The following is a 12,127-nucleotide window of genomic DNA, read 5'->3' as shown; positions in this document are numbered from 1 at the left end:
CCCGCATTTGAGAACTTCGGTTACAGGACGGGGCAAATACGTGTACCGTTACACCCCTACTTTACTTGGACGTAAAAGCTAAAGCGATGAAAGGCGATGGTCTACGTTCACACTCTACAATTTCACCCAAAGCGCCTTCAGACCTCAGCGCTCGGCCTACGCCCACGTTCTTCTAGGGACTCCACGCACCAAACCTTGATGTTCGGGATGAATACATGTACCGTCACCCCCCTCATTTACTTGGACACAAAAGCTAAAGCGTTTTTGGATACATGGCATTTCACCATGGAGGAGCACCAGCAAATAAGGAGCCGTCTTCTTACAAGGTTTTTAGCCATGCAGGCCAGCATGAGACATGCGTTTCTTATAGTGCTCTCAGGAGACGCTCTAACTCCACACTTTTTCTTCTCCTTTACATTAAAGGAGCATTACAGAGTTGCTGAGACTGCAGCAGAACAGGCTTTCAGACAACCTGCTCTCACTGGGCCCTCCACATGCAGGACTGCGGGCCAGACAGGCTGCATACCACCGAGGCAGTGAAGTCCTAGAACAAAGCCATGAGCATGACCTATATCTCCACGCCAATGGCAGCTCTGACCTGCAGGGACCACGTCAGCACACACTTAGGAGCTGCGAGTCTCAATCTCAGCCTCATCTATACATCTCAACAAAGGCAATCAGACAAAATAACCATCAGCACCGCCAAAAGCTCACAGAGCTGGGAAAGACACGACACATCAGGAAAGGGTGGGAGATACGGTGGGAGCACAAGATCTCAAAACCTGAAGACATTTTTTTCACAAACATGATACACATCCACACACAATACATGGACAAAAGTATTGGGACACCAGTTTTGTATCTAGCTTTTGTTGGAGTAACTGTCTCTACTCTCCAGGAAAGAAGAAGACAACGACTTTCTACTAGATTTTGGAGGAGCATTGCTGCGAGGATTTGATTGCATTTCACAACAAGCACGTTAGTGAGGTCAGGATGCTGGATGATTATCACCACCCCACCTAATCCACAGATCATCCCAAAAAACGATTGGATGGAGCTCCATCCATCTATCATCCCAGAGAACACAGTTCTTCCACTGCTCCACAGCTCCTCAATGCTGGGGGGCTTTATAGACACCCCTCTAGCCCACGCCTGGCATTAGGCAGCATGGTACCAATAGGTTCATGATGTTTATCTGCTCCAGAGAGTCCGATTAGGTCAGTCTATCTCCACAAGGACTAGAACATTTGCACATGCATGTCAGCAATGGGTGCAGCTTGGTAATGTAGGTTAACCCCTGCTGTCCAAACACACCAGGGCAAGACTTGCTAGCGGGACCAGTGTGATCCGAGTCTATAGAGTAGCTTATGGTTTCTCTGTCAAAGCACTCAAGCACTCACAAACAGTTGGGTAAAGACTATGAACCTACTCTGCAATCAGACATGCTATGGACTGACATCTAAAAACAGGCCTCCACATTTCCTTGTCACTTGAGGAAAAAAGCCCAAAGGCAATCCATCGTTCAAGCCTGACCCAGAAAATAAAGGCCAGCTCTCTATAACCTGTGTTTTTCAGGTCTCATCAATAATTCATCCCTGATTACATTAGTGTCACTTTAATTTGAAAGCAGCAATGCCTTCGCGTTGAGAGAAAGAACATTTGTCCAGCACATGTTGCATGCCAGAGCGGACCAGGCTCGCATCTGAACTGCAGAAACTTAAGCCAACACAATATTTAGCAGTTTAGACCTTTAACTTACTCTCCCAGGTGCAAAAACCATTCCTCCCCTTCTTAGTAAGTCACTTGAACAGAATACAGGCCACTGGGAAGGCCTCACCTAAGAACATTAGCAGACGCTCTTCTCCAGAGCGACTTACAGAAGAGCTTCACTGTCACTCAGAAAAGATCTAGTTTATAAAGACTAGAATCCAGAAGATCCTCTAATCTTAGACTCTAAATACAGAAGTCAGTCTGGAGACACAGTCCTCCACACACTCCACTCTGCACACTCAGTCCTCTCAGAAGAGGAGGAGGGTCTTCAGTCTGGGTTTGAGGACAGCGAGCGTTGGACTCTGCTGTTCGGACACCCAGGGGAGATTCGCTCCACCACTTCGGTGCAGGACAGTAAAAAGTCTGGACGCTCGTCTTCCGTGGATCTTAAAGGATGGCGGGTCGAGCCGAGCCGTACTTGAAGCTGGAAGGGCTCTCGGTGCAGATCAGGCTTTTTTTGACCATCGCCATCAAGTACGGAGGGGCTGGCTGGTCCAGTCTTTGCTTTGTAGGCCAGAGTCAGGGGTCTGAGTCTGATGACCTGGGCAGCAGCTACAGGAAGCTACAGTGAAGAGGGAACACAGCAGCAGAGGAGGAGGAGGAGGAGCTGACCATGGCTGACAGTCAAAGCATGTCTGAATGATTAGAGTACAGTTTAAACTGCTACATGTTGATACAGCTACAATATAGGGACAAAAGTATTGGGACACCTGTTCATTCAATTTCAGTTTCTTGTTGCCACTGGGAGGACAGTGGTGTTACTCACTACCCTATAAGAAAGTCATCACTATCAAAGTTCACAAACCTAGAATTATTATTATTATTATTATAAGAAAGTCATCACTGATATTCTACTAGAACCACAGCCTTAGTTTTAGTGAGTGCTCTAAAATTTGCTGTGCAAAACAATTCACTAACACTGACTTTTAGTTCTCAGCAATAAACAATGATAATCATCCTACCCATGATAATATTATTTCACTGGAGACCAAGAATGAAAAAATTATCCTGATCGTATCCCGTATCCTGATCAGTTCTGTTTTCATGATACATATCATCACAATCTCACCATGGCTTAAAGAACACTGACCTGCTGGTTTCACTACAGAGAGTGTAATTAGTCCTGTTTAACGGGATAAATATTTTTATTATTATTATTTTTATGAACACATTATTTTGTAGTCAGTCAGTGGAGTCACCCACTCCACTGAAACCTAGTCCAGAAGAACCGTCTGAAGAACAAATCTGGGTCTCCTACACTGATAAGACCTAAGATTTTGCCACATTTTTTTTAATATCTGAACAAATTCAAAGTCAAGAGTCCAGAAAACTTGGAACAGACAAATCTTATAAATTATGAAAATCAGGTTTGGCCATCGTCTGCCTTTCTTATTTTAATTTGGAATAAAAAAAAAAAAAGCTGTTTTTGGTTAATTTTCTGATTTTAGATTTTCAAGTAACTATGAAAGTACAAATGACACACTGATTAATTTGACATGGAAATAGGAAATTAGCACAAAACTGGAGGAGAGACGCTGACAGTACAGTGTCAATTGTTATTATTATTATTAATAATAATAATAATAATAATAATAATAATAATAATAATTTGGAAACACCTGACTCTCTTTAAATGTCCCACAGCTAATCCAACAGCTCTCGCAGTAAGAAGCTGCAGATCAGAGAGAGGACCATTAGTAAAACATTAGTAATCAACACTAATATTAATTTAGAAACACCTGACTGCCAATTAAGAGGCAGGAGGTAACGACAGGCAGTCAGACAGAGTGAGGCCTTGGTCCTCCACAACAATCCTACAAATATTGTAATAAAACCCTGCAGATAAAACAGATCTAACAATAAAATGAACACAGTAAATACTGGAAAACTGGGAATACTGGAAAAACTGGAAAACACTGAAATACTGGAAATACTGGGAATACTGGAAATACTGGGAATACTGGAAATACTGGGAATACTGGAAAACTGGGAATACTGGAAAACTGGGAATACTGGAATACTGGGAATACTGGAATACTGGAATACTGGGAATACTGGGAATACTGGAAAAACTGGAAAAACTGGAAAAACTGGAAAACACTGAAATACTGGAAAACACTGAAATACTGGAAAACACTGAAATACTGGAAAACTGGGAATACTGAAAAACTGGAAAACTGTGAATACTGGAAAACTGAATACTGGAAAACTGAATACTGGAAAACTGGGAATACTGGAAAACTGGGAATACTGGAAAACTGGGACTACTGGAAGAGCTCCCAGTGTCTGACTCCAGGCCTCGAGGCGACCTTGGCCTTGTGGCTGCGTTCAGTTTCCACACAGCACTGAAAAACACTCGGACACCCAAAACATCTGAGCATGGAGACCTCCTCCAGCAGCTCTCCCACCCAGTTATCAAACATCCATAAACCTGAGCCTCTTTTCTCAGCTCTGATCAGTTTTGGCTCCTCTCCGGGTGCTGATCGAGGCTAGGCTTGGCTAAGCTAAGCTAATTAGCTCATTAATTTTATTCACGCTTTCTATAAGTGTCCTAAGCTAATTAAATATCTAAAAATAATGTGATTTTTAATATTTAAAACTAATTAAAAATAACTGCCGAAATAAAATAATAAATAAATAAAGACATAGCCAGCTAGCACAGCTAGCTAACGGGCTAACGTATCCCGGAGCTGTAGCTAGCTAGCGTACCCATCCGCGCGGCGCAAGCCTGCATCATTAGTCAGCTAAATAACTCACAGCAACGCTGAAAACCCCCCGATTTAGAAAAAGGGAGGATAAAGGCAACGTTTGCGAATTAAACTCTGGAATAATGTGGAGTCAAACGCGATATCTGCAGGTAGAACTGGCCGTGCTCGCCAGCTTGTTGGCCTGGCGCTGAGCTTAGCCGCTCGTAGCTTAGCCTTAGCCTGGGCGAGCGGATATTTATATGATAATATTCGACCGTTATTACAGTTTTAGGGCACAAAACGCCAGAAAAACAGGGTTCAAAAATATGCCCCGAGTGTTTCCGATAAGCAGCGGTTTGCTCACCGCCTGTAGGATGTTGGAGTTCGCAGTTTTATTGGTGTTTAGTCCGTGTGTGTCTCTCCCTCCTGCTGCTGGACAAGCTGAGAAAAGCGACCACAAACGGTGCGCTGGAAACGCAGCGCTGGGACTTTTATTCTGTATTAAAAGTCCTGCCAGTCTGTTCTTTCCTCCTCTTACAGGACTCTGTCTTTTAAGACTGTAAAAAATAAACATTTTTTAACTTTTTATACTTCAGGGGCTTTTCATAATAATGTTATATAATTTAACATTTTTAATAATATAGCTATTATATCTACTATAAAGCCCCTAAAATATAAAGGTATCTAGTGTTTTCCCCCTGATGTGCATTTTGCACAGCAACAACAATAAAAATAGATACAGTAATAAATATAAAACAGCAATATCCAGTATGTTAAGTTTTTAATAGCTTTACTGTTTAAAGTCCTGTATATGTTGTCTATTGCTTTTATTATTATCTGTTATTATTACATGTAATAGGAGATTGAGGTTATGTTTAGATTTGGTTTTAGGAAAATTAAAATGTTCTAGAATATTAAGCAATTTTGCAGCATGATCAAAGTCAGCATGTTTTTGCCTTTTAGAGAAATATAGAAAGAAGCACCTGTATTTATTTCCTGACAAAAACATCAAATATAAACACTACAAAAATAAGAATTATTTATCTTTACAGTCCCCCGTGACAAATATAGTCTAAAACAATAGAGTATGTTTTAAAAGTGTTGCTAAGTGTATTTATGTATTATTTTATTATCGATAAATGGATCACTGAGTTAATCCCAGCCATAAAATAACACATTCTAGCAGAAAAAAGTAATATTTATCTATATAATGTAATATATATATATAATATTATATCTATAATAATATTCTAGTAATATTTAATATAGATATTTTTATAATGGACTGCTTGCAGATTGAAATATCGCGAGATACTGCTGTGGAAAAAGAACTGAGAGGAATCCGCCAGAAGAGGGCGCCAGAGTCCTGCATATTACTTTTTCCCACTTGAGGGCGCTCTGCACAATCTGCTCTTAAGCTCAATTTACAGGCCAGACTGTCCAAAACCACCCATAAACGAAAGGGAGGTCACCTACTTTAAACTTCACAACCTTTAACTTGGCTTAAAAATGTAAGTGGTGTATAAACAGTTTTAATTTATTAATAAAATCTGTATAAAGGAATTACTGGTTGAAGGTGTTTCTGTTCATGCTGTTTAATGGTGTTGCTGGTTGGTTAATATGGTGTTTATTATTTCTATCATAATCATTATTATTATCATTATTATTATTATTATTTCTTTATTTCTTTATTTATTTTTGTATTTCAGTGAAATCAGTGAATCAGTAAAAATGAAAGTAAAGGTGTTGTGAATAAACTGGACAAGTAATTACTGAAGATCAGAAAGTTATCATTAAAAACACTGCAGATAAAAAACACATCTCATTCTCAAACACTTTATTCAACCCAATAAAGTCCAGCTGATCTGCTGCTGTCAGGATTTCCTCTTCCAGAAAGAAGGGTTCAAATGTAGCCCAGTGCAGACAGGACTACAGCTGCCAGCGCCAGACTTCCAGAGTTTAGAGGCAGGATAAGAAAACACTGCCTCTGCATTTCAACCATGAGAGAGTGACCGAGTGACCAGCCTCAGACCTAAGAGCTGCTGTAGAAACACATTAACCCTTTAATAATATTTACACATTAACCCTTTAATAATATTTACACATTAACCCTTAAATAATATTTACACATTTAACCCTTTAATAATATTTACACAATTAACCCTTTAATAATATTTACACAATTAACCCTTTAATAATATTTACATAATTAACCCTTTAATAATATTTACATAATTAACCCTTAAATCATATTTACATATTTAACCCTTTAATAATATTTACACAATTAACCCTTTAATAATATTTACACAATTAACCCTTTAATCATATTTACATATTTAACCCTTTAATAATATTTACACAATTAACCCTTTAATACTATTTACACAATTAACCCTTTAATAATATTTACATATTTAACCCTTTAATAATATTTACACAATTAACCCTTTAATACTATTTACACAATTAACCCTTTAATAATATTTACATATTTAACCCTTTAATAATATTTACACATTTAACCTTTTAATAATATTTACATATTTAACCTTTTAATAATATTTACACATTTACCCCATTAATAATATTTACACATTTAACCCTTTAATAATATTTACACATTTAACTCTTTAATAATATTTACATATTTAACCCTTTAATAATATTTACACATTTAACCTTTTAATAATATTTACACATTTAACCCTTTAATAATATTTACACATTTACCCCATTAATAATATTTACACATTTAACCCTTTAATAATATTTACACATTTACCCCATTAATAATATTTACACATTTAACCTTTTAATAATATTTACACATTTACCCCATTAATAATATTTACACATTTACCCCATTAATAATATTTACATATTTAATACTATAATAATATTTAAATATTTAACCCTTTAATAATATTTACACAATTAACCCTTTAATAATATTTACATAATTAACCCTTAAATCATATTTACATATTTAACTCTTTAATAATATTTACATATTTAACCCTTTAATAATATTTACACAATTAACCCTTTAATAATATTTACACAATTAACCCTTTAATCATATTTACATATTTAACCCTTTAATAATATTTACACAATTAACCCTTTAATAATATTTACACAATTAACCCTTTAATAATATTTACATATTTAACCCTTTAATAATATTTACACAATTAACCCTTTAATACTATTTACACAATTAACCCTTTAATAATATTTACATATTTAACCCTTTAATAATATTTACACATTTAACCTTTTAATAATATTTACATATTTAACCTTTTAATAATATTTACACATTTAACTCTTTAATAATATTTACATATTTAACCCTTTAATAATATTTACACATTTAACCTTTTAATAATATTTACACATTTAACCCTTTAATAATATTTACACATTTACCCCATTAATAATATTTACACATTTAACCCTTTAATAATATTTACACATTTACCCCATTAATAATATTTACACATTTAACCTTTTAATAATATTTACACATTTACCCCATTAATAATATTTACACATTTACCCCATTAATAATATTTACATATTTAATACTATAATAATATTTAAATATTTAACCCTTTAATAATATTTAAACATTTAACCTTTAATAATATTTACATATTTTAACCTTTAATCATATTTACATATTTAACCCTTTTAAATTATTTACACATTTAAGAAAAAAAAACATTCAGCAATATTTACATGTTACATATATCAAACAATTGAACAAAATCTAAATATTTAAGACATTTAACCACTTAATAATATTTCAATATTTAACAGTTCCCTGAGGTATGGGTCTCTGTGAAAAAATACCCTGAAGGCCAATGTCTGAGTGTGAGCTGAGCTGAAAGAGTGCAAGAGGCGCCATCTAGCGAGTGTTATGTGTGAGTAACGGCTTGGTTGTGTAGAAAGTGTCTCCCAGCGGTCAAAGAACCGGATGCTGGCGCTTCTGGGTATGAGAATGTGAAGGAAGGCGGCGTTTCCAGCCTTCAAAGTTCAACTTCCACGTTTTCTTCTTCCACTTTTAACGGATGTCCCCAGACTCGTGGGACGGTGCTGCCGTGGTGGCGCAGTTGTAGCGCGTTCGCTCGGCAACAAGGCGGCGCCGGTTCGAGTCCCGCTCTTAAGAGTCCTTCTTCCTTCAATTACATTTTCACACTCGATCTCATCTAAACTTCACTCCAACCATCTACAGCTGCTTTAAATCATACAATTGTGTGGAATCGACAAATAACAGTCAATCAATCATGCAAATTATAGCCTAGCTTAGACTCCTTAGTAACTGTTGTTAACTATGATTCATTTTAAGCTTCTTTATTTATTTATTTATTAATGTATTTAATGATTGATTGATTGATTGATTGATTGATGTATTTCCATTAGGTGTAGAAAGGTTACAGGGGTAGTTGCTGTGTTTGGGCGCTATAGTGTGCACGTATAGCTTTCCAGGAACACCTGTGAAGCAGAGAAGGCGAGCGGAGTAACCATGGCAACACAGGGATCAAAACATTGGAGACGGAGCTGATCTAAACTCCAGGACTCAGAGTTGATGTGAAGAAATGAAGCCCAGGCGACTGCGCTCCTCTGATCTGATCTGGCTTTCATTAAGTCTGATTAGGAATCTGTACAAACCGGACACACATTCAGAGCTCCGGGAGTCAGTGAGGAAGAGCCGAGCTGCGGGCTACACTGAGACCCACTACTTTAAAAGGGCCCGAAGACAGGACCGGCTCGGCACCTACCTTTAGCCCAGTGGGGAAGGTGTTGGACCTGGAGGATGATAGACTGGTCAGGCATGGGTTCGAGACTCGCCACTGACTGCACTGAATGGTGTGCTGGACTCTGCATAGTTAACATAGGCCCTCTGTCCAGCAGATCTTAGTATAGGTAGATCAGTCATTAACAGTGCGTCTCATCAGACTCCAACCAGCCCCTCAGCTAAGGGTGGGTCAAAGCTTTTAATTATTACTGATATTAGTATTATTCATTATTACTTACTATTATTTCATACTGCTTAGCAACACCATAGCAACCACCTCAAATCATATACCAATCACCTTGCAACGTTAAAGCAGCCATTTGGCAATACCATAGCAACCACCTAGCAACCACTTGGCAACCCTTAAGAAACATCATAGCAACCACCTAGCAACTACTTAGCAGCACCAAAACAGCAACTTGTCAACACCATAGCAACCACCTGGGATTCCATAGCAACTGCTTAGCAACCACCTGGTAACCCTTAAGAAACACCATAGCAACCACCTAGCAACTGCTTAGCAACATCAACTTGACCACCTGGGATACCATAGCAACCTCCTAGCAACTACTTAGCAACACCATAGCAACCACCTGGGATTTCATAGCAACTGCTTAGCAACCACCTGGCAATTCTTAAGAATCTAAATAGCAACCGTCTCAGATATCATAACAACGACCTAGCAACTACTTAGCAACAGCACAGCAACCACCTAGCAGGCCCTAGGAGTGGCTGAATGGTGTTAAAGGCTCTTGAAAAGAAAATTAAACCTTTTTGTGAAAGGAGGGTAAACTAGTATATTTATTATTATTATTATTATTATTATTATTATTTGGTTATTGTTACTATTTATATGATTGTTATTATTATTTTAATGTTCATTTTATTTCTTCTTATTATTATTATTGTTATTATTATCTCCCTGTGATCCATTAAACACTTTTTACAGAACACTGATCTGTGCAGCTCCTCCAAACCTCAACTGACCTCACCTGGTACCCACTGAAACCAGCAGGATGACTGCGTCCAGTTTATACAGACTGTCAATAAAAACAAAGGCCTGACATTTCCTTCTCGGACTGTTTGATCTTACCTGAGTTATTTGATTGACAGACTGCTGTAACACTTTTGTATTTCAGGCGAATTGACATGTAAAAATTGAAATTATTATAATAAATTAATGAAAAAAGCATATTGTAATTTAGTTTTCTAAAGTAAAATGTGATTATTATTATTATTATTATTATTATTAGTAGTAGTAGTAGTAGTAGTAGTAGTAGTAAGAGGTGGAGGAGGATCTGTGTGCAGGGGTTATATACACAAGAGTAATTCCAGAGCAATGGCACTGGCAGGAAGCCTGAGAATATGGGGAATATAATAATTAATTATTAATAGTAGTAGTATTTATTTATTTATTTATTTATTTATTTATTTATTTATTTTGGTGTTTCAGTGAAAGTGAGAAATTAATAAGGTTACAGAGTGACCACATTTTAAAGTATTATTTTTGCATATTTACATATTTCATATTTGCATATTTAACACTTTAATAATATTTACATATTTAACAATTTAAGAATATTTACATATTTTAAAGTAATATTGAAATATTTAACTTTTTATTACTTTTATTACACAGTAAACACATTTAAAACTTTAATATTAACATTTTGAACTTATTTTATACTTTCATAATATTTACATATTTACCAGTTTAATAATATTTAACACATTGAACAGTTTGCTGAGGTGTGGAGCGCTGTCAAAAATAAGATATGAAATATCTGTTTGTAAAAGTCTGCATTTATTTGTGAGAGGCTGTAAGATGTTTTCTAGGGAAGTGAATGTGATTAGGTTTTTAAAGATCTGTGCCCTGTGTGCACTGAACTTGCTCCTTTGGTCCATAATGACGGGGTGCAGTGGGTGACCATCATCGTCCATGATGGAGAGCAGTTTGTGGAGTGTCCTCCTCTCTGCCACCTTAACCACAGAGTCCAGTTCTACACCAACCACTGACCCAGCACGTCTGACCAGCCTGTCCTCAGTCTCTGATGTACAGTCCATCAGCCTGACATACTGAGGTCTGCCTGGGTCAGTAGTCAGTAATCCAGACAACCAGGTGCAGATCCACTTGCTTCCTTGTCAGCTTGTCCTGCAGGTGGAGGGGCTGAATGGTGTTAAAGGCTCTTGAAAAGAAAATTAAACCTTTTGATGAAAGGAGGGTAAACTAGTATATTTATTATTATTATTATTATTATTATTATTATTAGTAGTAGTAGTAGTAGTAGTAGTAGTAGTAGTAGTATTTAGTTTAAAGCCTCAGTCAAATGATCACCCACTACTTACTGAACCGATCGTGTCGGTGTAAAAGAGGACAGTCAGTGTCTGGCTGAAGAGAACGATATAGGAAACCTGCTGAATGCAGTGAGAATGGAGAAAACACCATTGTGAGGATAAGCCATGAGGGGAATTAGAATTTAGCATTAAAACTATAGCTTATATTAGCATAGAGTTATTATATATAGAGTCTCATATAACACAAACATTCTGCAGTAAATATGTTGCTGGTTGCTAACGTTAAACTGAGTGCAGCTGGTTAGGCTAGCACTAATGTTTGCCTATGCTCACGCCTGTGCACCCAAGTAGAAACACCTCCAATCTGAGCAGGACTGTAGATTCTTCTCACGGTGATCCGTTCAACACTTTTTACACAACACTGATCTGTGCAGCTCCTCCAAACCTCACCTGACCTCACCTGGTCCCCACTGAAACCAGCAGGATGACTGCGTCCAGTTTATACAGACTGATTTATTACTTTTGTATTTTAGGAGAATTAAAATATTAAAAAACTTTAAGAAATGAT

The 12,127-nt window shown here is 36.9% G+C and overlaps 1 protein-coding gene across 2 annotated transcripts in view; it reads right to left on the bottom strand.

The window, feature by feature from the left end:
- dicer1 (dicer 1, ribonuclease type III) overlaps positions 1-4,889 on the bottom strand; it is a 34,780-nt gene extending 29,891 nt beyond the window's left edge. Inside the window, exon 1 of one of the 2 annotated variants that reach the window (XM_072690249.1) lies at positions 4,822-4,889. The gene's annotated coding sequence lies outside the window, so the exon portion shown is untranslated. The remainder of the gene's footprint in view (positions 1-4,821) is intronic. The other variant, XM_072690248.1, reaches the window with a different exon arrangement.
- Between the last annotated feature and the right edge of the window lie 7,238 nt (positions 4,890-12,127).

This window comes from Salminus brasiliensis, chromosome 10 (genome assembly GCF_030463535.1).
Source record: "Salminus brasiliensis chromosome 10, fSalBra1.hap2, whole genome shotgun sequence".
Taxonomy (NCBI): Eukaryota; Metazoa; Chordata; class Actinopteri; order Characiformes; family Bryconidae; genus Salminus; species Salminus brasiliensis.
The sequence above is the reverse complement of the archived record's forward strand: the minus strand, read 5'-3'. Positions and strand labels throughout refer to the sequence as shown.